Source organism: Passer domesticus, chromosome 2 (genome assembly GCF_036417665.1).
Source record: "Passer domesticus isolate bPasDom1 chromosome 2, bPasDom1.hap1, whole genome shotgun sequence".
Lineage (NCBI taxonomy): Eukaryota > Metazoa > Chordata > Aves > Passeriformes > Passeridae > Passer > Passer domesticus.
Genome location: NC_087475.1, coordinates 102,354,324 through 102,377,260, shown reverse-complemented (window position 1 = coordinate 102,377,260; position 22,937 = coordinate 102,354,324). Strand labels below are relative to the sequence as shown.

The 22,937-nt window shown below is 39.6% G+C and overlaps 1 protein-coding gene and 1 long non-coding RNA gene across 38 annotated transcripts in view; one reads left to right on the top strand and one right to left on the bottom strand.

Annotated features, from left to right (window-relative positions):
* Nucleotides 1–22,937, top strand: part of ZBTB20 (zinc finger and BTB domain containing 20) — a 469,842-nt gene that overhangs the window by 392,681 nt on the left and 54,224 nt on the right. For 32 of the 37 annotated variants that reach the window (XM_064410184.1, XM_064410185.1, XM_064410179.1 and 29 more), the window contains one exon: nucleotides 17,689–17,785. The exons of 4 other annotated variants lie outside the window; for them this stretch is intronic. The gene's annotated coding sequence lies outside the window, so the exon portion shown is untranslated. Of the gene's footprint in view, nucleotides 1–4,094; nucleotides 4,112–5,460; nucleotides 5,565–17,688; nucleotides 17,786–22,937 lie in introns of those variants that run through there. One more of the 37 variants, XM_064410209.1, reaches the window with a different exon arrangement.
* LOC135294631 (uncharacterized) lies at nucleotides 768–22,937 on the bottom strand. The gene is made up of 4 exons (XR_010356711.1): nucleotides 21,716–22,937; nucleotides 16,189–16,318; nucleotides 12,278–12,411; nucleotides 768–1,681 (listed from the first exon to the last, which is right to left on the bottom strand). It is a non-coding gene; the product is annotated as an uncharacterized LOC135294631 (long non-coding RNA).

The window sequence follows — 22,937 nt, the reverse complement described above, 5'->3', positions numbered from 1 at the left end:
CAATAGTATGGAAGAGTGCAAGGTTCAATAAAGTGTAGCAGTCCTCTGTCTGTTGTTTACTTTCTTAGGATACTTTCTAGAGAGAGACAAGCTCCCTTTTTGCACACTCAAGTTTCTGGAGTTGTGAAACAAGCATTTAACTTTTCCATAGACTAGCCAACTTGTGATTCAGGAGGTCACATATGCTTTAAAGTCATTTCCTCAACTCCATTCTCACATCTTGTTGCCTGATCCATACATAATGTTCTCTTTTTATGCAATGGATTATGCACACTGTGTAGCTATTCCTCTTTGGGAACCTGATGCTAAAAGCCATTTCCTCAACCTGGTAGGTTTTACTCCTTGCTGTTTTACTTCTCTTCTCATAGACAACTCTGCCTAATTCACAGGCTTATCCAATGAACATGAATTAAGTCTCCTTCTTGTTAATCATCATCTAACCTACCAAAGTGTGTTTCATGGGTTTCCATATTTTTATGGATGGTTTTTAGACCAAAAAACCACAGTGTACCTTGGAGTCATCATCATCAAACTGGAAAAACAATCAAGACCTGCTCAGCCCATCTCCCCAGGGCCAATGAAGGATGTGTGCATTGCATGTCTAGTGTTTTGTCTAGGTCAGTTTTAAATACACAGTCAAACTTCAGTTCCTTCCCTAAGGAGACCACTTTTCAGGTTTTCAGGTTTATTTACTTTTCAGAAATTTCAGCTTCATGTTACTGGTCTTAACTTCTTCCATATACCTTCATATTATTATCTACCTGCACTTTTTTCTCTTTTTTTTTTTTTTTTTTTTTTTTGTCATTCACACCTTTCAATTATATTCAGCTTTTTGCATGCCTTTGCCCTCATCTGATAGTGACTGGCATGTAACCAGGCTATTGGAGATGTAGCTCTTAATTTCTTTCCCTAATTGTTCAGTCTTTCCACGACACTGGTTGCTTTTGAGGCTCTTCTCTGAACTGTCTCCAGTCACACTGATGAGGAGGTGCCCAGAAACAAATGTCACATTCCAGGTGTTTTCAACTCAGAGCAGAGACAGAGAGACTATTGCTGTATCTTGCTGTTATGTGATGTGATTATTTAGCTTTTAATGGTGATGATTTGTCTTGACTTTTCTCTGTGTGTTCAGTCTAGACTGTGGCCATTGTCTGTGGTTCTTTAAAAGATTCTCTTTAGAAGCCTCCAGGCCTGTTCCATTGATCTGAATTGTTCATTTTCCTTTCAGGCTCCTTCAGCCCCTTTCCTTCCTTTTTTTCCTCAAGTGTAGCTGTCACAAAGTTCAGTATAATCCTCTCAGGGTTGGTGTCTTTCAAATACTTCAGTTAACAGTTCAGGTCCGCCTGCTTTAGGAGCCAATCCTGTGGGGCCAGGATTTCTGAGGCTACTTGCTCCAATGTGTAGGAAATGCTGGCACTCACCTTTAGCTAGCTAAGTCTATCCAAGCCTTCTTTGAAAATTTTCATGCCAGTAATAAATCTTCATGAGACTAGGTTTTAAAGTAACATGCACACTCAGTGTGGGCACTTCCCAGTCTTTGGGTGACTTGAGCCTAAATATTTCACTCGTGATGTTTATCTATACAATGACATAGAAAGAACCAAAGAGAAATTCCATGTTGAGAGACTCCGGAATTTTTGAAGGTGTTTGTACTCCAGTTCAAATTTTGCTTTGGCACTTCCTGTTAAAAGAACGGATGTAAACAAATAAACTGAGGAGCTTATTAAAATGCATGAAATGTAAAAGGCAAGGCTTCATTTCTCTCCAATGCTCTCCACCAGGTAAAGCTACTTTGTCCACCTGTCAGTTGCATATTTTAATCCCTGTTATGCTTACAAATGTGGGGGTGTTTCTTGGTTATCATGTTGCTCATTCCTTAAATACTTACTCTTGACATGCATATATGCAGATATTAAAAAAAAAAAAAAGTTGTAGCATTTTCATATGCCCAGAGTGCTTTGGGTTCATGTTTAGTTCTGGGTAGCAGCACTACTTGTGACCTTTGTCCTCACTGCAGTGTCCTGACCTCTATGCTAACTGTAGCTTGGTATTGAAAAGACAGAATTTATGTCCTTGCTAGTGAAGCCTGTTCGGGATAAGATAAGAAAAAGACGCATACCTCTCCACTGTCTGCTAACTTTGATAGTGCAAGATAAGAGAAATATGCAGAATACAGTAGAAGGCACCATGAACTGTAAACAAGCTGCTATAGATATACTTGTGTTGAAATGCATATTGAGCTCTCTCTGTCCTATAGCTTAACATGGTTGTGGCTAGTCTTTTTGGGCTGGTAACACAACACTGCTTAGGGCTTTTGGTAGATATGTTCCTAACCAGTGAATTGATTTTAGCAGTTGTGTTTTTTAAGTTCTTTCTTAACTCTTACTAGAGACAGAAGTTGCAGCAGACATTGATGAACATATTTGATTCTGCAGGTCTGACTCATGGCATCTTGGTATTTTGTGTTCGTCATTTATGTCTAAGAAAAAGAGTTATGAAAAGTTGTATCAAATTTGTATCAAAGTTATATCAAATCAGAATAATTGTTTTGGTTTTATAATTCCCTTCATTTTAGTGTTCTTATTTTGTATCTCTTTCTTTCTTTGTAATGCCTAGTTCACTCTATCAAGGCCTATTCCATCATATCTACTATTACAAAACTCAAAATTTTTAGAAAGTCAAGCCTATTTTAAACACAAGAAAAACAGGTAGGTGCCTGAGGTTGTGGATTGGTGGAACAGAGACCAAATGGCTGGCACCCAAAGTCTTAGAGCAATGTGGTTTCTTGCCTGAACTGCTGTGTCAAGAGTCTCTGTGAGTAGACAGGTCTCCAAGTAGACCTAACTCCTCATCTTTCTTCCCATCAGTTCAGCAGTGCGGTGTTATCTCGCAGAGAATGGGCACACGTACACAGCATTGCAAGGCTGCAGCCAGCCAGAGCTCCCTCTCACCGTTTAGATTATTACATTTGCAAGGGCAACTTCCGTGCCCATTTGGCTGGGAAGCTTTACTCTTCCTTTGGAAATAAAATGCAAAGAAGGACCTTATTTGGTCTCTTCCTGTGATTTGAAGAGGTGGTTGAGTTGCGGAATTTCTTTTTCAAATGTTCCCCAAATCCTCCTTTTTGTCTTTCCTGACATTTAATGGTTTCTACATAAAAAACTTAAAGTGTTTGCTCAACACCCATAAATTAAGATGCATGGTAAGTTGATCTATTATTAGCTTGATTGGTCTTACAGAGAAGCTGAAGTACAGCACAGAAATATCTTTCTCAAGGCCAGGCATAGATTCTCCAGAAGAGGTGTAAGTAGGACCCAGATTTCCTGATTGCTGATGCTGTTCTTTAAAATAAATAGAATTCCCTTTTAACTTGTGAGGACGTTCTTTGATGGTAGTGGCAGCTGTGTTCCAATTTATAAAACTTTTCTTTTACTTTCGGATCTTACATTCTATTACTATTATTACTGTTGTTGTTGTTATTATTATTATTGCTATTACTATTACTATTATTATTTATTATTATTAGTGGTGGTTGTTGTTGTCGTCAGCTCTAAACATTTTCTATTTTCATTTTGTCAGTCACGAGTTTTCCATCAAATTGGTGGAACCATCACTTGCTAAACTTCTTCATAGCATTAAAATTGCTGAGATTGAGTTGAGGCTGCTTTGACTCTTCTTTTTTAACTTTATTATTTCTATTTTAATAAAGGAAAATCAAACTGATATGTTCCACATTTACACCTATACCTTCTTTTACTTCGTATGATTGATGGCTCTGTTCCTTACTACACCTTTTCTATTATCACATGTATCCATTTGCAGTGCAATACCCATCTATCTTCACTGTTGTATTTTCACACTGCAGTCAAAAACCTCATTGCCTCTCAGGCACCAATTGCCAATCCTTTTATTTTCCGTCCTTTCCTGGAGAGTTGTGTAGCAGCTCAGTTGTGCTGCAGACTAAAACCTTTGCCTCTTTTTTCCTTACTCATGCCATGAAGTCATAGCTGTCTGTGATATCACAGTGGGCTGCCCTGGGAAGTCTTGTGATATCTGAAGGAGAGGATTATACCTAGGTTAACAAAGCAGTGGCAGGACTGGAATGATAAAGGTGTTTATCATACCATAAAGCATCTTGGTAATTAGAAATTTAAGCACAGACGTTTCCTGTTTTTTGGAGGAGAGCTGGAATTTTATCTGCTTTTCTCTCAAGCTTCATCAAGGAAGTTCACATTTATAAAGCAAGAGGAATTGAAGCTGCACTTTGTTTTTCTCACTGTAAGAGGGAAGAGAAAAATGTGCAGGCAGGCTAGGTCTATAACATTGATTTGTAACCAACAAAGGAAATGTCTACTTATAGGACACAAATCAATGTGACCAGACTGTGAAAGTGCAAACAGAGATGTGAGAAAATTATTTGATCATTAGTCTTCCTTTTGAAAAGACAGAGGGCCAAATTCTGCTCTCATTTATGAGAATGTAACATCCATGAAACCAGAGGAGACTTGCCAATGTAATTATGAACAAAATTTTATATGCTGTCCTTCTGATGGATGGAGGTGTAAGACATTAGAGTCAGGAAGGGGGCTAGGCAGGAAGGGAAGAATGCTGTAGTAAAGAGGATATGAACCAGGTTTTGCTGTTAATGAACAGTAGACACAGAAAACATATTGATGCTCCCTCCCATGCAGAGGTGACCAGTATGATGTGTGCACCTCCTTAATTCAGCTGAAATCATGGAATTTTTCATTAACCTGAGAATTTGTTGCCACAGGCTGAGATATTTTCTTGGAGACTTGTCTCCTGAGAATTATCTAATCTTGCATATTCTAGACTACAGGGTTCATTATCTAGGAAAACCATGCATTAACAATAAAACCACTGTATTTTGAAGGCAGGAAGAAAATTTGGTGGTCTAAGTCCTTTTGGCCTATGAAAAGTAATAGATACTGATTTGGAAGTGAACCCCTTTATTCTTCCATGGCTAGTCTTTACAAAGACAATGTGCTTCCCAGTTGTTTTTTTTTTTGTCTCCCCTGGAGCTGTTTGCACCCCCAGATTTACTCTGTAGATTGATAGAATTGGTTGTTTCCATGCAAAATCAGTTTCTGAAGCTGTAGGCTGACTGCATAGTGGGTCTCTGTCATAAAACTAATATCAAAACCACTGTAGTTGTGTAACAGAAAATGTTGATCTAGGATAAATTCACACACCAATTTGAATGTTTTCAGAACAAATCGATTATCTTTATGTGGCAGGCTGAATGTGAGACCAGGTGTCACCTGTCTGCGCCACTGTGACTTCAGGCTAGATTAGGTATCATCAGCTCTCTTGCAGAAACACAAACTCCTGCTAATTTAACAGTAACGTGATCATATGCCCGTGCCCAAACCAGGTCAGATCTAGGCGGACGACTGAGCTGAGTCTGTTCATTAGTGAGGAAACTCATCTCAACTTCAGTTTCAGAAACACCCCCAAGTGGAGGCAAACTACCTCCTTTAGCTGCACACCCTGCTTCGGTCAAGGCTACAGCCCCTCTTCAGCAGTTCCCTGCATTTGCACAGGTACTGGGATTTCCCCATATGTCTCCATCCAATTCCATTAGTTCAGTCACTGGAAAGAGAAAGGCCAACATATACATACATGCACAGTTTTAAAAGCTTGGGACTTATTTGGAGAGGTAGATAATTTTATTCTGATTAAACTGCTCTTAATTCCTGGGGATATTGTTTTATTTATGCCACAATACAAGATTAAATCAGGCCGTGGCTTCCCAACAGGCAAACAAAGCGAGTCTAAACAAATTATATTTTTGAAAGCTTTTGGGATAAGAATAATTTTTAATTTAAAATGCATTAAAGTGACATTAAATAACAAAAAACCCCCACCCCGTCTATTCATTACAAGTTAAACTGTCCTTTACAGAAGGAGGCCCAACAAGTTCCGTTATTTTACTTTGTAAACCAAAATATGTCTGCTTTTTGATTTTTCTGAACTACTCTTGGCCTTTTGAGATGGAGACAAAACTCTCCTGACTCTTGCTCCCAACTCCCACATGTAGTGAATATCTCCCCTTGAGTGCTCTTTGTGTTGTGATATCTTGAAATAAGTGTCTTTCCGTCAGGCATTGCTCTTATATAATAAATGTTGTCATCTGGAGTGAGGCACAGTTGTGCATATTTAGCTGGTTTGCTTTGTAATGCGTCATTACAAGTGACCAAAAACATTGTACAGGAAGTTGTTTTTGTGCTTTTTTTCATTGCTTATGCAACTCCCAAGCAGAAAATGTTCTTGAGAGCAGATGGTACAGAAAAGTCAATTGCAAGTTCCATTTTCCAGATGCATAGATGTTTCATGTCTTCTTGAAGCCAGTCCAGATGGCTTTGGAAACTTGAGTCTAACTTTTGTTTAATTTTTACTGGGTAACCAGTTAAATTGTTTCCTACTGGAGTTTCAGTTCTAATAAAAATAGCCTGACTGCACAAGATCCGTTGTCTTCTCAGATGCTTAGCTGGAATCTGGGACATGGTGTTATAATCAGCAATTAAAATATTAATACCGCTCTTCTAGCAAGAATGCTGCAAGTTCAGCAACTGATGCATGTTCTATGGTTTCCATTCATTTCTCTCTTTCAACTTTCCAAAGAATACACTGCAACACAGAGGGGCCAATATCTGAATTTCTTACTGCTTGACAGAGGGATTACTAGATAGTGAAGGCAAATTAATTTGACTTCCTACAGAGAAAGTAAGAACTTCTTACCTTAGGGCAGTAAGACAGTCAGCTCATGACTGCATGATACTGATAAACTACAGTTTACAACTCAGTAGGTTTCTTGTTTAATTTAGGTTTTTTTCACTTGCTTGGGTCTTGGGACTTTTCACTACAGTCTTATTGCTGCTGAACTGTAGGCTTTTATTTGATAACAAATAAAAGTATCAGTCCAATTTTTTTCCCCATTGCACCCACACAAATCTGTGGGAGATCAGATGAGTATTGTAGACTAACTTAGACTAACATGGAGGGCATCCATAAAAGTTGATCTGTAATTGTTGGCCAGACCAGTCACTTTGTGATTTCAAACATAGTCTAGATTTAGTTTAGGTCTGACTTTACTATAAGGTGATTTGTAGATCCAGAGATTCATAAGAAGTAAGACACTTGATCCCATAATAACAATACCAAATTGTCAATTGTTGTCCATAGATCCTGAGAAAACAGAAAGTAGGATTCTCCGAAGAGACTGCCTGGCATGCGGTACAGCATGCCTTGGTCAGAGGTAGACATAGAACCAGAGTCTGAACTGATCCACTGAGTTTTGATGTTTTCAAGTACTCTCAACAAACTTTCAAGAAAGATAATCTGAGCTAAGATAATAGATTTAGAAATAAAAGCTGAAGAACAGTATTTTATTAGGTCACCATCTGAGTTTAGCTGTTTCTTCACACGTGCTCTATTCACACAGTGTGAAAGAATGAACCTAAACTGAACTCTCAAAGCTGAACAAAGTCAGAAGTAAACTGACTTTCCAAATCCCTGGCTCAAAGACATCTCTTCAAATGAGAGAATACAGGGGTTTGGGATGACTGAAATCTGGCATTTACATTGGTAATAGCATATAATTCAAGTTTAGATGCCCAGAAATGGTGATTGAGGGTAAGAGAAGTCAGAAGGAATTGGTTTCTTTGGCAAAACTTGTGAAACAGTCTAGAACCACTCCATTTGCAAACAGGCTCCCAAGGGAAGTGGTCCGACACCAATCCCGTCAGAGTTCAGGAAGTGTCTGGACAATTCTCAGTTATATGATTTAGTTGTAGTTAGTCATGCAAGGATGACCTCCTACTGAATGAAAGGTCAGAACTTTCTGACACCAGAGTAATCTTCAGAAACTCCTTCCTTCTCTAGACTACTCATGGATTACGAAAAGAATAATATTTTCAATTTATAGAGAAGTTTCATCTGAAGATCTCATTATTGATTTGCAGCATTATCTGTTAGCCTTGCAGTAATGAGGCAATTGCATATTGTCATTTACTTTTCCAAGGGGGAAACTGAGAAGTGTAATAACAAGGGTTTCTCAGAACTATGAGAAGTACTTTCTTAAAATTTGGGCCTTCCCTAAGAGACAGAAGGAGAGTTAACGCCTAGAAAGACTCCAGCTTTCAGGACAGGATCCAATCATGGCCTTCAGCATTCAATGTTCTCTCAAAACCAAACAGAGCTGTTGGGTTTTTTTTCACTCCTTGCTGCTTGGCCTGAGAAGCAAATTGCACATACCAGACTGGCTTCTCAAGGCAATAAGTGAAAATGGCATTTTAAAATAATCGTTGTCATGTCCTGCAGCTCAGAACTGTCATACTGCTTGTGAAAAGCTCACTCCTTACCAGAAACGAGGTGCAGAAAGTAACAGGAATATATGTGTGTGCGTGCATGTAGATGTGTTTAGGTCTGGGACACAGAATCCCTACCTGAGAATGGCTTGCTATTATTAGACATGCAGTTACCAGGGGTTATGTAAGACAATTGGAGCTCCATTTTTTAACAGAGACGTGATTCATGCTACTTGTAGTAACAGTAGCCACCTCCAAAGGAGACAGAAAGCAGACACAGACAAAAGGCTGAAGAAATCAATGCTGGCTGAACACAGCCATCCTCCTGATACCTTCTGCTTGGAGACAGACTTCAGGTTATCAGCTGTGGAGGTTGATGCTAATTCCAAAAGAGTTCTGGAGTTACTTAGCCAGTGCATCCGTACTGTTGGTGTTTGCAGAGCATGGCTGAGGCTGCAGGAGTTGTGAGGGGTGACAGCACCGGTCACACTTTGCCGTGTTCCCCACAACGTCTCTGTGTTCTGCAGGAGGCTGAGGGAGCTGTGAGCAGAACTAGCACTCCTACTCTATTTTCTCAGTTACTCCTGCTGGGAAAGACTGGAACCAAAACAACTTTTGGCTCCTCTGCAGTTAACACTTCTACAGGCATTTTTATAGTAATGTGGAGGGAGAGTCAAGACCTGGAGTAGCTTTGAACTTCTGCCAGCACTCTTCATTAGAGCAAATTGTGAAATCTGATTGAACTAGAATAGCTCTAAGCTCCCCTACAGCTAAGATTCCTGATCCATCTCCTATGGTACTTCTTGCCGATCGTGGCAGAAATCAGAATATCTGCAAGCACCCTCATAATTTTGTTCATCTGGGCCATCTTCTTGTAAGATTTTCTGTCACAAAATAGCAGGAGTAAGGTAGCTGCCAGATTGTCTGCAATCAAAAACTCAAATCACCTTCTCACAGAATTTCTTTCCTGATGCGAAAAAAATTTGAGTTCAGACAGACACTGGTGGGATGCCTATTTACAGAGTCACTTTCCAGAAATTAAAGGTGGGGAAGTTGCTACCAGGTCCCCTCAAGTCACTGCCATTCCCTATCATGCCTCCTCTTGGAATATTGTGGATCTCCTATAAAATTTAATTTCAGCATCATCTAAACCATTCTGCACAGTAACTTCTGCTGTCAAGGAAAAAGATGCTGAAGATTTGCAAATGGTCTTTTTAGCACTCAGGAAACAGTCTTCCTACCTTAGCAGAACTTATCCAACAACACAGCCAACTGCCTTCAGTTTCATTCAAAAAAGTTTTGAAATGACCAGAGAAGAGGCCTCTAAAAGCCACAGAAGAGAGCTTAATACTGAATTACGATAAATCCCAAGAGTATCATTTGCTAATACTGAAGTAAGAATAACAATTATTGCTATGTTATTTTCCTTAATGCATCTTGCTGCATATACTGCACAGAAGTCACTTCAGCTATTATTAATGTTAGTAATCATTCTCCATCATCCACACCACATACATTTTTAAGAGAATAGTGAAAAATAACTCAGAGTGTCTTAAAAATGGCATTGTAGTCATATCCTGACTCTGTGTTTTCCTGGCACAGGGTGTTTACAACCCAGATCTGAATAACGCAGCTGGCACTGACATCTCTACATTTCAGGCACACTTAAGAAAAATCCTGGTTTGATGCAGATGATACATAACTTTAAAAAGCAAATAATTATCACAAATATACATCACACCTCAGGACACACTGCTGTCAGTGACTTGACATTTCAAATGATGAGTTTCACAAATGTGCATAACTATCAGATTTGATTGAGCAATGTTTTAGAATAATTCACATGCTCATCTAGAACTTTTTCATTGTGTTTTGGCACTGAAGCATGAAACAGGAAATCTACAGTGGTTTTCTCTTTGCTTGTGAGGAAGCAAGCGCTTTGATCAGTTCTATGTACTCCAAGGCTGTAGTCAGTTATTCCTCAATGGATAATGAAACTAAAGCCCAGAGTGACTCGGTTTCTCTGTGGATCCCGTGTGATATTTTATATATAGTTTTTGACATAAATCAAACAAGCTTTCATTTGTACAGTTTGAGGCCAGAGGCAGCAAACACACAGGAAGAATGGTATGGGAAAACACGTTTGTGGTACTTTTTACCTAGTCTTTTCACTGTGTTGGTTACTGACTCTTTCATGAATGACTGGCAAGGGAAATCTTCAGAGATGGAGACAGTCATCCAAAACAAAACAAAAAAACATTAAATAATTTAAATTTTTTTATAACTGACAGTAACACAGTTGTTTAGCTCAGCATTCGGGCAGTGGTGGTAAAAATGTTAAAACGTAAGGAAAAGATTCCTTGTCTCAGACTTTGCCCCTCAGAATCCATGCAAATGTGATTTTTAATATAAATTTTCCTCTAATGAAGGCAGATAAAAATCATGCAAGCATTTTCATCTCCTTATAAAACAAGTCACATGATGAAAGCTCAGAGACAGGAAGGAATTCTATCATGAAAATGCTAAGGTTTTTTTGGGAGGAAGGGAGGTACTCAGTTTTTCTGTTTATCTGTTTGATAACCTGGCTCTTGGTGCTTGAGAAAACCAGATGCATCAGAGAAATTTTTAGATCTTAGTTTGCCTTGAAGGGGATAGACCTGTGACAAATGGGTCAAATCTATTGAAATTTATAGCTGAAATTTCCACTGTCCTACATGGAATTCTATCTTTAATTAATGTAAAGAGTATCTCATAGTTTCCACAAGAAACACACCATGGATAAAACAGTATTTTATTACTTTTATCACTTATTTTGTATCATGTTGCATATTATGAAAGGGTACTTCTGACTTGTGACTGAGACCATCTTTCAGCATAAGAACCACAAGTTTGGTGGCCAGACATTGATGCATCAAGTGCTGTACCACTGTGACAAGGAAGGATGGGAGTATGGCAGAACCAGTGTCAATGGTGTAAATCTTGATTAAATTGTTATGTGCTGAGATTACACGGTCTCTGCATCTCGGTCAAAATACACAGTCTGTTTGAAAACCTGGTTACTGAAACAGGGAGATCTTTGAGGACATTCAGTACTTTCTACAATTCACTAGTATCTATGGGAGTAAAGGGTTTCAGGGTTTATGCCAAAGTATTTGGCAGGACAGCATTTAATGAAACCAAAGCAATGTGTAGGGGAGGAGGAAGAAACTCAGCTCATTTTCTTCGTATGCTTTCATTGTTTTTGTTCTTCCTGAAAAATAATGTCCTTTCAGATTTCGTTTGACATCTCCATGATGTTGAACAGATTCAGAGAAATCACCAATATTTTGACAGGGTTCCTTGGCAATGAAATGTTCATGAAGCTCATCTGTCATGAGCTAATCTGGCTCATCTAGCCAAAGCAGTAGCTTAGGCGGATATATTACTGTAACAATTTAATTTCTCCACATTTTCTTTGTCTCTGGTGATTGCAGTGATGGCAATTCATATTTCAGCTTCAGAAACATTGGTATTAATTGCAGCACAACTATACTTTTAGTTTTGTGAGAATCTTGTTTAAGGCAGGGTGATGTTGTCCAAGTGCCACCTTGTTAACAAGACAATATTCTGATTGCACTGACCATCCTGAATGTTCATGGCTTCAAAACCCGAACCTCTTACTTGTTCCCCTCCCATGAATCTTTTTGAGTTTCATGCCATAATGCTGATGCCTTGCAACCTACAGCATCAGCCCATAAATGCCTGAGGCTGTTTATACCCTCAAACTGCTTCTATTAATACTAAGTATCTGTAGAAAAGTAGCACTCAAGATTCAACAACACTTGCAGTATACAAGCACTACCCACAAATCAGTCTGTTCCCAGGAAAGGTTATGTAGGTGTAGTTCCACTGAGCACAGATTATTTACTCCATATTCCACACCAACATCAATAAAATTAGGACTTTACCTGTTTGCCTCAGTCACACTCCACTTTAATGAACTGCTTTGAAAATTACATGGTTTCACTCAGCATTCAGATAAAACTGTGAAGGCTCCAAAGTAGGAATACACAGAACTCCATGTTTTATATCCAGCAATGTTCTGCCAGAACAAGATAATTTTAAAATAATGATCATGCATGTAACTCTACATACATACATAAATATATGGTTACTTATATGTATATATCTATGTATGTGTACAATACTGTTTATTCATGTTACCTCATGGGAAAAGTGCTCTGACACACTGCTATGGTTCAGTCTGGCATCATGCATTTTTGTATTCATTTGAACAATTAGCTGAATGCTACATTAGGTGTTTTGGTGACCGGCTCCTGCTCTGATTAGGCCTACCAACTACTTAGATTTAGTTTCCTCTTCCAACTAGCAGTTATCTTCATTTCAAATCAAAAAGTGTGCAAAGTCCAAACAGTTGCTTAACATTGCCAAGCATGGTTTTATCCTGCTCCGCCCCCTGCGAGGAGCACCCAAGAGAGCAGCACACGTTTTGCTTGGGCACCTGCCACACCCACAGGTGTGGAATTTACACACCAAACACACTGAGCATGATGAGATATTCATTAGTGGAAAATAGGCAGCACTCAGATCTTAAATGAGAGAGAATGTTCTGGGCTGAGGCCTTGTACCACTGCCCCACGTAGGAGGGGATCTGGCATAGGAAGTGGAAAGTCAGAAGGAGAAGAGTCATCCTTTTCTACCTGAGCTCTTATGCATGGTTAGGTGCTACATGAGAGTACTGCTTGCAAATAGAAAGAAATATCAGAAGAATCAACAGAACAAAAGTGACACCTCGAAAATGACTATACCAAGTGCCAAAATCAAACTTAAGAACTGCAGCTTAAGAGCAGTGAAATTCTATAGTATCAGATAAAAGGCTCTGAAAGAAGGGGAAAAGAAACAGAGGCAGACAGGTGATAGAGGGCCTGTGAGTGAAAAAGTGGGAATATAATGTAGACTTTCCTACAATGCAGACTTTCCTGCTATTCTGGATTTCAGTAAGTACCTCTGGGACTTCAGGGAGAGATTTTTTTTTTTTCTCAAGTGCTATTGCAAATATGTCCTGTGAGAAATTGGCCTTTACCAGGCTAGAGCAGTCCAGCCTCTTTAAACAGTCTTTCTGTAAATGTCTAATCCATTAACAAATTAATTTCTGATTTTTAGGCCATACTGATAGTGGACATACAGCATTCCCAGTAGAATACAGAAATTAGCCATTTCCTCTTGGAAATAAAACCTTGACTACTGTGAAAAACCTGTGCTTATGACCTTCTCATACATGTCCTGTTTTGCTAAATTTTTGTCAGCTTTTTGGCTCAAGTTCTGGCCTCTGCTGGAACAGTGGCTTTTATATCTCAGTCTGTGTTGATCTCTTAAGACATTGGGGTTGGATATCCACCTATAGGTAGCCAATGGCCTAACTTTGTTCATACAATGTAAATGCCCGAGTCAGACCTAGTCAGACAATGTACTTTCTCCGATAAACATTAAAATATATCTGGAATAACCCACTTTATGCAGAAAGTTGATTCTTGAATTGTGTTCGTTGATGGCTAACACTGCTGTTTTCATCTCCTCCCTCTTGTTTTGGCTTTAAGAATTTAATCCAAAATGCTACTCCCAGAGAGAAAAGGTGACCAAAAAGAATTGAATTTAGCCTAGACAGCCCAGTCTGAAAATATATGACTGTGAAAGCATCAATTAAAACTCAACCCACCTGACTCAAGAGAGCTATACAATATGTGCATTAAGATCAGACATGCTAACTTTCGAGGTACTTGTGAGTTACTTTCCATTGCCTCATGATAGACAGCACTGTTCCAGCACAGTAAATAAGAGTAATCAGAAATAAGCTCACAAGAAGCTTCCCTTTTAATTTTTTCATTACTAGGGATCAGAGGAAATGCCGAAGGAAGCATTCTGATGATACCAGGGAAAAGACTGTTGCAAGAATAAAATAAATAGCAATTAACTAAAAACTTGAGTCTGCTTGATTGGGAATCACTAAAAAAAATTAACAAGATTGTGGTACCAGGTCTCAAGCAAAGAGGAGTTGTTTTGCTGATTGTCCCTTGCTGGTCAGACATAGGAGTGCTCCTAACAAGCAGGGAATACTCAATGTGTTTGATGGTGTCTCTGAGCAGACAGAAGTACATCCAGGGTGACAGAAAGAAATATCCTGCAGGGAACTAATCTAGAAAAAGCCAATTTCAGGACAAAGCAACAGCAGTGAGTTGATGTTTATAATATTTAAGTCATCAGTAAAGGAAATATGATGGTGTGTTGTGTAAAGAGCAGAGTGAGGCCAAGGCTTGCTTCTGTGTGTTTTAGGTAATACAATATGAGAAACCACATCAGATCAATGGTGCTGATTAATGAACAGCCCTGGAAAGGTAGCTAACAAGAGATGAAAGGGTCAAGACAGAAATTTCAGGAGGGAGAAGGAGGATCTGGACCATAACTCAGACTATAGAGTTGTGGTCCAGGAGCCCATTAATCATCAGCATTATTATGTAAAGCACCACATTTTCTCCTGACTTTATGCCCATTGCAACTGCACTGAAGTCAGTATAAAAGTGTACATCTTAAATCACAATCTGTAGTACATCACTACTCTCATAAAATGGACCTTCTTTAATAAAAACACTGATACAAATAATGTTCCTCACACCCTCTAAATTACCAGATAAAACTCGGAAAGAGCAAGGTGGAATAAAAGTGAGCATATATAAAATGCCCAAGTTACTATCATTAGTGGGAATATTTAAGTAATAAAGTCTGCATTTCTGGAATGCATTCATGCAGAACATTTATCCTCCAAAATCTTAATTAAGCACACAGTACCCCATGGAACAGAAATATAATGCTTTCCTTTTCTGGATAGAAGAGCCCAGGTACACAGGGGAGAAGTTACTTAACCCAATGTCACACATCCCATTCCTCTGTTGTCCTGCTTGTCTCTCTTTTTGCCCAATCTTCTTATGGTCAAAGATCCTTTCTTCTAATTTTTCCAAAGTCAAATTAAGTATTTTATAAAATTTGGAATATTTCACTCTCTGTTGCAATACCAGTGTCTTAAGAAGTACCATCAGCTTTGTTGATTTTATGTACTTAAAAAGTGCCTAACAACTGCTGAGGATCTCAGTGCTTTATGCTCATCACACTGGAAGAAAGAGAGATATCTTCCCAGGCCATAGCAAAAAACATGGAGAAAAAGGAAGATATTTTAAGTATTGCCTTTCACAGAGATTTTTGAGCCCACATTTTGTCGAAGACTTCCAACAGCCCATCTCTAACAACTTGTCTGCCTGACCCTTGATGGGAAGCCAGATTGAGTGCTAGGCAGTGCTACAAAAGAGAGCCACTTGGATTGGGATCCCAGAGATTGGAAGAGCAATAATGACACAAAAAGAGAGGTGACAAAATATGCAGGATTAGTACATGCAGTTCTTAGGCTTCTCTTGTGTGAAATTAGGAGTGAAGTGAGCAGGAGCTCTGCTGAAGTAAAGACTAAAGACCTGATCCTGTGATTTTTCTGTTCTAGTACAAGTTAAACATGCACATTATCTGAAGTACTAGGCAGTCTCTAAGGCACATGGTATTTATGCCTTAAAAAGGTGAGCAATAGCCAGATAAAAGACAGACTAATGTGTGCAAAGTGGATGTAAGAAGCAAGGTCAGCGTTAACAGAGCAGGTGGGGCATATATGGAGGTGGGAAGGAGAGCTTGAAAGTAAGCCATGCTGAGTGTTAGCAAGGACTTAAATCTACAGAATCCTTGGGCATTACTGCACCTTTGAAATTCAATCCTTGGTTCTGGTCAAAAGTGTCACTATTTTATGTAATTATTTCAAACTAACCTGATGCATGTGGTTCTCCTTCCAAACCCTGGTGAAACTCAGAGGTTCAGGCTAAGTTGTATATTTTTTGTGTGTGTGTGTTTGAATTTACTTAATTTGCAATTCAAAGCAGACTCCAAGAGGGAAGAACCTAAAAAAAAAAAAAAAAAACTGGAATCAAAGAAAATGTTTGCTTGAGCCCCTGTAAAATGTAGCTGCCAGATTTCATATAGCCTGTTGAAATCAGAATTTAGTATATATCCGAGTCACTAAGAAACATCAGCATTACAAAATGTGTGAATTGAACATAAAACTGAATGTATATTTTGTGAAGTACATTATTACAGTGTCATCTAAAATCCCTCATTGTGTCTGTTGGTGCTCATTGGAGTGTTCCTACTGCATGAACAGTGGGGTTTCTTTGTGTTGCTTTATCAGACATAAATTCCAACTCGCACAGTGACATTAGCTACCTGTGAAATAACAATTACATCTCTTACGATTTTTCATTCACCTTCTTGATTTCTTTGATAAAACAAATATCTGCTTTTCTGGTCTGCTCAGAGTAGGCAAGACCATTTTTTCATGGAAGTAACACCAGTGGCTTTACTGTGGACAGGACTGAATATGCTGGTGTGTCAAGAGTTCTTTATGTAAGTGAAGTGAGCAGGATTTAATTCTGTTCCTGGACATCAACTTCAGACATATTCTCAACATACCCACAGTGAGCCACCAAAGGATAATAAGAAGCTAGCAAAGGAGGAGTTCTCTTAGTTTAGAGAGGGATTCAAGTCCCCCAAAAATGTAAATACTCCCAAAAACTTAGATCTGGATGGTGAAATCACCATCTATTGGAGCAGTGATTTTTCTGTGGATTCCTTCCTATCTCAGTCCATTGGTTCCAACTATCTCTTTAGCTCAGAGGATTTCAGAGATAAAACTGCTGCTGAGCTGAACCTTTCCTGCAAGGCTGGCAATAAGTTACTTCCCTGGTGTCACTGCAGTAGACCAGGTGGCTGATGAGAGAAAAGTGGGGTTTCTGCTTTGATATGAGCCATGCTTTTTGTGATGTAAAGACAGCAAAAGACATGAAGGAGAATTCTTTCCTTCCTTTTCCTGTCTTTCAGTCCTGAGGAAGTGTTTGTTGCTGCTCGAAACAGGACTGGCCTTGTTGTTCTGATGAGATGCATTTGAGTGCCAAGTTTGTGCTAGCTCTCCATCAGTGCTCCATGCCACTGGTGTGAGCAACTTCTCAGAAGGAATCCTGCTGATAGCCCTTTCATCCCTCTCCTCCTTGCTTCACCGGATTAGGTTGCATGGGCAGACTGGGATAACGGGACTGACTCTGTGGTCATTTGCAGCCAGGGCTGGAGGGATTGAAGCAGGAATTCAGCAATACCTGGCTGCAGCCAGCTGTACTCACAACACAGAATGCCAGTTAGAGTTGTAGCGAGTTTTCTTGCTCTCAGTAAATAATTATTATTTCCCCCTGACCTTTCCTTTTGATTCTTCCTGGTACAGACACAGCCTCTCTCTGTTCCCTGCCCCAATGAACGTCTGCACTAGGTCCAAGGCTTGGAGTAATTTACCTGAAGAGTGATACCATTTGGAAACCACTGTAAGTATATTTTATCTCTTATAAAAGACTTCTTGTTCAGCAAAAAAAAGACATCTTACAAAAACAAAAACAAACTGCAGCACCTGTGAGCCTTACTGATGAGGGTAAACTTAGTTTTGCTTTTGAAATTTGCAAGGAAATATGTGGGCAAAAAGTATGTCAGTAAAAAACTGTTAAATATTTAAGTCATAGCCTCACAGCATAGTTCAGCAATGCCTGGTTTGATCTGCTTGTATTTTTTACTTTGGCAGGTTCTCCCTACTTATTGCTCTAGTTCGTGCTGTTCTAGTTGGTTCATCCATGTTTGTCTTTGCAGTGTTTATCTTCTTTTTTATTCTTATTACTTTTTAATGAGACACCTTTCCTCTCATTGGTGTTTCAGGCAATACAGATGGAATCTACTGCAACTTCTTAAAGGTTTACACTGTTCATTCTGGATCCTGACACATTTATGAATTAAGGCCATTACGATTTGGCTGGATTACATTGTTAAAGTTGCCTGAGAGAATTCTGACTTTGCATTGTGGTTTTATTATGCTCTGAAATGACCACTTGCCTAATATTTGTACTTTATCCCCTATAAATATAATAGTTCTGAATTCTTTTGATCAATTGTCAGTAATTGTCAGTATTGTCACAGTGTTAGCATAGCTGAGATGCTCTGATGTTACAAGTCAGGCAAGCTCTGGACCCAACTCTCATGAGACTTGTCGTTTAGATAGATTAAATGGACAAATTTTGGGCCATATAAACCCTACCTCAGGCCTGAAAAGGACCCAGCAAATTTCAATCTTACTTTAACTTAATCTCTGAGTTTAATTTAATTATGTTAATCAGTCTCCTGTAAGGGATTTTCAAGTTTATTTTACTTTTCTGTGTTGATTAAATTTTCCAGGCTTTTATTGCACTAGAACATTGGGTCTCTCTTGTCAGTTCTCTGTGCCTCCCATTCTTGCTTTGCAGTGTTCTGCTGGGATTTCTCTTTCATATTACATTTTATGGCGATGTTTTCAGAAGTTTGTGTTTTCCATTGCATGACACAAACTTGCAGTCAGAGATTTTAAACAAACTGCCAGTCATGTAGCTGCAACAGCATGAAGATCAATGTGGCTGCAAAATTATCAGAGAAGCTGTGTGAATATTCAGGCAGTCAGCCTGTGCAGGACTTTTAACTACTAAAGCAACACTTCTGGCAGGAAAACTGTGATGGCTCAGGTGATTTAAAGGGAGCTTGTCTTGGGAAACTTCACCCTCAGCTGTGGCACTCAATGTGCCCTGAATTTTGGGGAGAGGTCTCTGAGCAGTTTTTAGTGGGTTTTTGTTGTTCTTTCAGGCCTATTTTTTTTTTTTATATTCAGTGATTGTACTTATCTCTCTCTCTCTTTACTTTGTCAGTTTCTAAATATGTATTGTCAATGTCATGTCTGGAAGAGACACAACACTGGCAGTGATAAGCACTGATATCAGGAGCTGTGTTAGTCGCACACAGGCAGAGGAAGAATGTGCAGCAGAACACTCAGGGAAAATATTGCTTAAAATCAGACGTGAACTATTTTCACACTCTTATTTTTAGGATTTGAAAAGCTGGAGGATTTGGTTTTTGTTGGGTTTTTTTTGTTGTTGGTTTTTTTTCAATTCTATACAGCCCCAGTGAATTACTAAGGTTAAAAACTAACTGTGCACCAGTGAGTTAAGTGCAGTGCTTGGACACTACAGGCATCTCTGACCTGAGGGCACTTAGTATAAGGTGATGCCGTAGCTGTGAAGAGGTGAAATAATGCCTAGAACATGGGTGGGCAGACTAAGCCAGCAGCAGCACTTACAACAACATCAGCAACCTTGTGGCATGTTCCCTCTGTGCTGCTTAATATGCGACGAACAAAGGTCTGGTTGGTGACCCAGCCCTCCCTGTATTCACAGGCTGAAAACTGCCTCATTATTGTTCATTATGTAGTATTATTCTCATGCAGTCACATTATCATAGCTTCCCCTGAGAGCCAGGATGCTGCTGTGGGCTCTGCACAGCTACATTGGTTCCTATACCTGAGCTAATTTGTTCAGTGCTAACCTGATGTCTCTGCAGGACACAGAGCTATTCCCCTTGTAAGGGAAGGTTCAAGCATTAGTTATAGCTGCTGTGTGAGAAGTACAACATACACTGTCTATTTTTGACAGGGACCTGGTTTGCTGGCCCCACTGTGAGAATGTGTTAACTCATCCAGGGGAAATTCATTCCAAACTCAAGTAACGGTTGCAAGGGAGGTACATGCGATGAAATCAACTGTGGAGAGCAAGTGGAGGGTTGAGGGAGAGAAAGTTGTATGCAAGAGTGGCAGCAAGAAAGGGGAAGTGTGGCAGGGGTTTTAAAGGCATTCCAAAGCTCAGAGGTAGTAATTAGTTTCTAGATAGCTTTGAGGTTAGGACATCCAAAATATTACCCATTCTGTCTTCAAATGAAACAGAAATGAGCCAATTCTGGTTTACAGCCAGTGCCCAGATCATTGCAGCCGCTGCATCATTTTAAGTTGGCCACCATTTCAGATCTTGTTCTGTGATAGTGCAGTGTTAAGGTACATGGAAAGGAGCAAATGCCTCAGTGCAATGAGGATGCTTACAGAAAATAGAAATAAAATTATGGCAGTGATGGTACCTTTGCTTTACATATAAGCTGGCAAGTACTGATACACAGTTCAGTTCAGGAAAGACACAGGAGGCAGTTAGCCTACTGTTAGGTACTGGAGAGCATACACTGAAGAAAGAAGATAATATATTTTAAGTGGTGAAAATTAACATAACAAAAAACCCCACAATAAATATAAGGGAATGCCAGAAGTGTATACCAACAAAAGGAAAGTACATAGACAAAGGATAAAAAATTTAAAGTGATAGAGTAGGTAGAAAGTTTAGAAATAAACTGGATAAATCTCTTGTAAATCAGTAGCAAATATAAATTCTGCAGGGACCCTCTAAATTTTGAAAGTTAGTATATTTTCTGTTCCTAGCTTATGGGATTCTGGGCAGCAAGTCCATGTACCAAACTGCTATCTCTTTGCTGTATTGCCCTTCTGCCATTCTTCACAAGGAGCAAGGATGATGATGGCCCTCTGATAATGTTAAGAATGAGTTCAGTATTGGAAAGTACTTGGAATGCACCTACAGAAGGAGATAACCAGAGATCAGAACGGAGCCCCTTGGTCCAAGAGCACATTCCCAAGTCTTTTGCATTCCAAACATGGCAATTATTGCCCTTACTAACAAGTAAATAGCAAACACCTCTTTTCCAAGATTAGTATATAGAGAACACAGTCATAAGAACTAGAGCAGCAAGGTAGACTAACCCTTACTACAGAAATAATCACATAGGATTGCCATTCAATGAAGTCCAGAGATGGGACATTAATAGGAGTAATTTGAGAAGGTTCCACACCACAAACAATATTTATTACGTGTTTCATTCTTGCTCCTACCCTTGTTCTTTCAGGGTTTTTGACGTTGCTATAACAATACAGAGTTTTCCGAAGTTAGTGTGTCATTTTTACCTTCTGGACCATAGAGATATATTAGAGAGCTTGCTGATGGAAGTGTTCATAGAAGTAGTGTGCAATCAGAAAAAAAATTAGGTTGGAAGGGTCCTCTGGAGGTCTGTAGTTCAATTCCCTGCTCAGAGCGGAGCTGACTTCCAAGCTGGATTAGGTTATTCAGGGCCTTGTTCAATTAAGTTTGGAAAATCTCCAAGGATGGAGGTGCCATAACCTGATTGAGTACTTAACAACTCTCCCTGTGAAGACTTAGAGCAAAAAGAGAGCAATAGAAGTAGACTATATAAGAGAATGTAAGAATACTTAATTAGAATGTATAGGTGACAATCATGGCAATAGGAGCTTTCTGTATGGGTGGTAAGGTAGAACAAAAGAATAGCAATATACTTACAATAACAGCAGGATTGCTGTGGCTTTGCCTTTGCTGGCAGCAGTAGTGGGACATTGCAGACTGGAAAGCTTTGGGTTTCTTCATAGGTAGTTTTGATCACAGTGTCCCCAGAATTTTTCTTTTCTGAAAAGCTTTCTTTAGATCCTTAGCTGACTTTGTTGATTCCTTAGCTTCTCTCCTGTGAAAGCCTACATGCCTTTCAGGGGGTAGTGACATACAGCCCATGTCTGAACAGTGAGAGAAATTAACTCCTGAGGAGAGGTGTGATCTCCAGTGCCAGTCAGCACCACTGTTATATTCTTACCACCCTAGTGAGCAAAAGTCACCAAGCTGCAGGACTGCAATGCAGAAAAATGATGACAGAAGAGCATCTTGATAACACAGTGTCAGCCTTAGGAGCAAAGTAGAAAATATATGGGTTTGGATAGGAAGAAGCAGGGGATGCTTTGCAGAGCCTTCTTGGTGTTGCTATAGTGTTTTTTAACCTGTCCCCCTAATGAGTTTTGAAGGCCTGGCAGGCACAGGCATGATCAGCCACGGGATGAAACATCCGTCATTGCTTGGTCTAACAACAAAACTATGGCTGTGCTAGTCGACTGACAAGTCTTGTTTACTCAGACTAAGCCCCGACTCTGCAAATATCAGCAGTCTCCTGCCCAGGGTAGGCGGCATTGTGTGTGGATAGACCTGGAGTCAGAGGCTATATTCCAAGCATATAACTTGGCCTAACTCTGAGCTGAGAACAGACCTTAAATACAGCAGTTCAGCTCCTGGGTACAAGGAACTTCATTGCCATGTGCATCCAGAGTCCAAGCCTACATGTAGCCTTTGTTCCCTGGCCAAAAAGGTGTGCTATCTGAAAGTTGCTTGGGTAGCAATGCTGTAAAAACCCACTGGTTTATGCACAGATTTCCTGCATTTCCCAGTGCATGCTGGCTGCACATGGGAATGTCCTGGGTTCTGGAAATGAGGTGTGAAGGCGTGCCAGAGTTCATTCGGGTCATGCCAAAGATCCATGTCGGCTCTCACAAACAAAACATATGCAGTTCATGTACTTATATTTAAAATATATATCTTTACAAGCCCATGTACAAGCTATAGTTTACAGCAGCAACATCATCCACCCATCCCGTGGCGTGGAGACTGTAGTCCCGGTAATCCAAAAGGCACCAGGGCTGCCACAAGCCGCGGGGTTATCAGTGTGACCCCCTCGCTGGCGTGG